We start from the raw sequence: 5,326 nt of genomic DNA on the forward strand, positions 1-5,326 counted from the left end.
TTTAACAAAATACATCATCCTTTCCTGATTAAAACCCTTCAGAGTGTAGGGATAGAGGGAACATACATCAATTTCATAAAAACAATCTATGAAAAGTCCACAATGAATATCGTCTCAATGCGGAAAAGCTGAGAGCTTTTCCCTTAAGATCAGGAACAGCACAAGGATGCCAACTCTCACCACTATTGTTCAACATAGTACTAGAAGTCCTAGCATCAGCAATCAGACAACAAAAAGAAATAAAAGGTATCCAAATTGGAAAAGAAGAAGTAAAACTCTCTCTCTTCACAGATGACATGATACTTTATGTGGAAAACCCAAAAGACTCTACCCCCAAATTACTGGAACTCACACAGCAATTCAGTAATGTGGCAGGATACAAAATGCACAGAAATCAGTTGCTTTTCTATACACTAACAATGTAACTGTAGAAAGAGAAATTAGGGAATTGATTCCATTTACAATAGCACCAAAAATCATAAGATACCTAGGAATAAACCTAATCAAAGAGGTAAAGGATCTATACTGTAGAAACTATAAAACACTTATGAAAGAAATTGAAGAAGACACAAAAAGATGGAAAACATTCCATGCTCATGGATTGGAAGAATAAACATTGTTAAAATGTCTATTCTACCCAGAGCAGTCTATACTTTCAATGCCATCCCTATCAAAATACCATTAGCATTTTTCAAAGAGCTGGGACAAACAATCCTAAAATTTGCATGGAACCAAAAAAGACCCCGAATCTCCAAGGAAATATTGAAAAAGAAAAACAAAGCTGGGGTATCACGTTGCCTGATTTTATGCTATGTCACAGAGCTGTGGTCATCAAGACAGCATGGTATTGGCACAAAAACAGGCACATAGATCAATGCAACAGAATAAAGAACCCAGAAATGTAACCTCAACTCTATGGTCAATTAATCTTTGACAAATCAGGGGAAAAAATCCAATGGAAAAAAGACAGTCTCCTCAGTAAATGGTGCTGGGAAAATTGGACAGCTATATACAGAAGAATGAAACTCAACCATTTTCTTACACCATACAGAAAGATAAACTCTGAATGGATGAAAGACCTCAATGTGAGACAGGAATCCATCAAAATCCTAGAGGAGAACATAGGCAGTAACCTCTTTGACATCAGCCACAGCAACTTCTTTCATGACACATCTCCAAAGTCAAGGGAAACAAAAGCAAAAATGAACTTCTGGGACTTCATCAAGATAAAAACCTTCTGCACAGCAAAGGAAACAGTCAACAAAACTAAGAGGCAACTCATGGAATAGGAGAAGATATTTGCAAATGACATTACAGATAAAGGGCTGGTATCCAAGATCTACAAAGAACTTCTCAAATTCAACACCCCAAAAAAACAATCAAGTCAAAAAATGGGCAGAAGACATGAACAGACACTTTTCCAAAGAAGACATACAAATGGCTAACAGACACATGAAAAAATGGTCAACATCATTAGCCATCAGGGAAATTCAAATCAAAACCACACTGAGATACCACCTCACACTAGTGAGAATGGCAAAAATTAACAAGGCAGGAAACAACAAACATTGGAGAGGATGTGGAGAAAGGGGAACCCTCTTGCACTGTTGGTGGGAATGCAAGCTGGTACAGCCACTCTGGAAAACAGTATAGAGGCTCCTCACAACATTAACAATAGAGCTACTCTATGACCCAACAATTGCTCTACTGGGTATTTACCCCAAAGATACAGATGTAGTGAAAAGAGGGCCATATGCACCCCAATGTTCATAGCAGCAATGTCCACAATAGCCAAACTGTGGAAGGAGCCAAGATATCCTTCAAAAGACGAATGGATAAAGAAGATGTGATCCGTATATACCATGGACTATTACTCAGCCATTACTCAACTTTTGCATCAACATGGATGGAACTGGAGGAGATTATGCTAAGTGAAATAAGTCAAGCAGAGAAAGACAATTATCGTACGGTTTCACTTATTTGTGGAACATAAGGAATAGCAGGGAGGACATTAGCAGAAGGAAGGTAAAAATGAAGGGGGGAACCAGAGGGAGACACAAACCATGAGAGACTATGGACTTGAGGAAACAATCTGACGGTTTCAGAGGGGAGGGGGGAGGGGGGATGGATTAGCCCAGTGATGGGTGTTAAGGAGGCCACGTGTTGTAATGAGCAATGGGGGTTATACACAAATAATGAATCATGGAATACTACATCAAAAACTAATGATGTACTGTATGGTGACATAACATAATAAAAAATTTAAAAATGAAAAAATAAAAATTCAGTATTGCAACAACGAAAAAGCATGAAGAAATTGGGTAGAGAAGTAACATACCTCAATATAAGAAAGGCCATAAATGACAAATTCACAGCATATTCAATGATAAAAAATTGAAAGCATTTCCTTTAAGATCAGGTACAAGACAAGGATTCCCTCTCTCACCACTTTTACTCACTGTAGTAATGGAAATCCCAGCTACAGGAATTAGGCAGGACAAGGAAATAAAAGGCATTCAAATCAAAAGGAAGAAGTAAATTGTCATTATTTGCAGATGATATGATTTTTACACAGAAAATCCCAAAGTCTCAAGCAAAACCTGGTAGATCTAATCAATGAATTTTATAAAGTTGCAATATATAAAACATACAGAAACCAGTTGCATTTCTATATATTACTAATGTAACAACTGAAAAAGAAAATTATTTTGTTCATAATAGCATCCAAAACAATTAAATACTTATGAATTAATTTAACCAATGAAGAAAAAGACCTGTATGACAAAAACTACAAAAATTGTTTGAAAAAAATCAAAGACAACACAAACAAATGAAAGGACATTCCATGTTCATGGATCAAAAGAATTAATATTGATAAAAGTTTACACTATCCAAAACTATCTACTACCCAAGTGCCTATTCCAATGACATTCTTCATAGAAATAGTACAAATAATCCTAACATGTGTATGGAATCAGCAAAGACCCCCAATAGCCAAATTAATCCTGAGAAAGAAAAACAAAGCAGGAGGCATCACACCTTCTAATTTTCAACTATACTAAAAAGCTATATTAATTAAAACAGTATGGTACTGGCATAAAAGTAGACACATAGGCCAATGGAACAGAATTGAGATCCAGAATTAAACCCCCGTATATACTGTCAACTAATATTTGACCAGAGAGACAAGAACACCCAATAAGGAAAGGATAGTCTCTTCAACAAATGGTAATGGTTAAACTGAATAAATACATGCAGAAAAATAAATCTGGACTCCCAAATTATACTACTCACAAAAATTAACCCCAAATGGATGAAAGACATAAACATAAGATATGATATCAAAGCATGCCTAGAAGAAAGCATAAGGAGGAAGCTCCTTGATATTGGTCTTGGCAATAATATTTTGGGTGTGACACCAAAAGCACAAACAACAAAAGCAAACATCAACAAGTGGGGTTACAATAAATAAAAAGCACTTGCACAGCAAAAGATATGATCAACAAAATGAAATAGCAACCTATAAAATGGGAGGAAATATTTGGAAACTATCAGGTAAGGGATTAATATTGAAAATATATAAAGAATTCATACAAATCAGTAACAAAAACAAAAGAAAAATACTGATAAAAAAAGTGGACAAAAGGCACATTTTCTTCCAAATGGCCAAGAGGTACATGAAAAGGTACTCAATATCATTAATCACCAGGGAAATGCCAATCAAAACCACAGTGAAATGTTATTTCACACTGTCAGAATGGTTATACTCAAGATGACATGGGATAAGTGTTGGTGAGGATGAGTAAAAGGGGAACCCTTGTACACTGTGGGAATGTAAACTGGTACAGCCACTATGGAAAACAATATGGAGATTCCTAAAAACATTGAAAAAGGAACTATCACAAAATCCAGCAATTCCACTTTTGGATATATACCTAAAGAAAATGAGAATAGGATATCAAAAGGATATATGCACTTCCTTCTTTATTGTAGAATTATTCACCATAACCAAGATATGGAAAATACCTAAGTGCCCGTCAGTGTATGAATGGATAAAGAATTGTACTGTATATATACATAAGGGAACAATTTTCAGCCATGAGAAAGAAGGATATCCAGCCATCTGTGACAATATGGATGGACTTTGAATACCTTATGGTAAGTGAGATGAGTGGAACAGAAAAAAACAAGTACTATCTGATATCACTTAAATACAGGATCTAAAAAAGCCAAAATTGTAAGAACAGAGAATGAAATGGTGGTTAACAGGGCCCTGGTTGGGTGACAGATTTGGAGAAATGTTGTTTAAGGATACAAACTTGAAATGAGTAGTAAAGAAATCTTATAGATCTAAAATACAGTAGTGAATACAGACTACAATTTTGTATTATAATCATTAGACTTGCTAAGAGACTAAATCCCAATTTTTCCAATGACTGAAAAGAAATAATCATGAAGTGTTAGAAGTACTAATTATCACTGCATTAACAATCATATTACAGCATACAAATGTATCAGATCAACTGTTGTACACCATAAATTTACACAATGTTATATGTCACATATCTTAATTAAAACAGAAAACAAAAACATGGCACATCAGTACAGGACAGAGCTCTGCTCTGATGTCACTTCTCTAGCGAAGGTGGCCAATCATAACTGCAGTGTTTGAACTTCCCTTTGAAATAGTATTTCTTTTATACCTAAGGGTGTTTTGTGAATGTATCTATCAAAGATGAAAGAAGATGGTGGTTTTTGTCCTTTATTTCTACCTAGACAATGTCTTTTTATTCCCTATCCATGTTTGTTTATATTGACTTTGCTTCTTATAAAAATGCTGAAATAAATATTGTATATAGATTTTGTAGGTTTGAGCATTTCCATAGGAATAATTTTGAGAAGTAAAACTGTGGGTGCTCACTTAGCACATATACTAAAATCGGAAGGATATGGAGAAGATTCACATGGCTGCTGCACAAAGATGACACACTCATGGACTGTTCCATTTTTTCATAAAAAATAAATTTTTAAAAATGAAGAAAATTGTGTGTGTTTGGTTTGGTTTTGAGATTAGCTAGTAAGCTAGGGACCTAATAATGTAGTCTGGAAAGGAATAATGCAGACTGCTATTTATTTTAAAGGTGGAAAGAAATCACTGCAGGTCTTTAAAAAGTGCAATAATGTAAACAAACTTTTTTTTTTTAATGATTATGAAGAGTAGTGTAGAGAGCAAGAGTGAATGCAAAGCATACAGTTAGAAGTCACTTTCATTTTGTTGTTCACTTGACTTGGGTAATATTGGGGAAGGTATTGAGAAATAATAATT

At 34.8% G+C, this 5,326-nt stretch overlaps 1 pseudogene; it reads left to right on the forward strand.

Annotated features, from left to right (window-relative positions):
• Window positions 1-4,913: 4,913 nt before the first annotated feature.
• Window positions 4,914-5,012, forward strand: LOC113262574 (U6 spliceosomal RNA; annotated as a pseudogene).
• The last annotated feature ends 314 nt before the right edge of the window (window positions 5,013-5,326 follow it).

Source organism: Ursus arctos, unplaced genomic scaffold (genome assembly GCF_023065955.2).
Source record: "Ursus arctos isolate Adak ecotype North America unplaced genomic scaffold, UrsArc2.0 scaffold_9, whole genome shotgun sequence".
NCBI lineage: Eukaryota > Metazoa > Chordata > Mammalia > Carnivora > Ursidae > Ursus > Ursus arctos.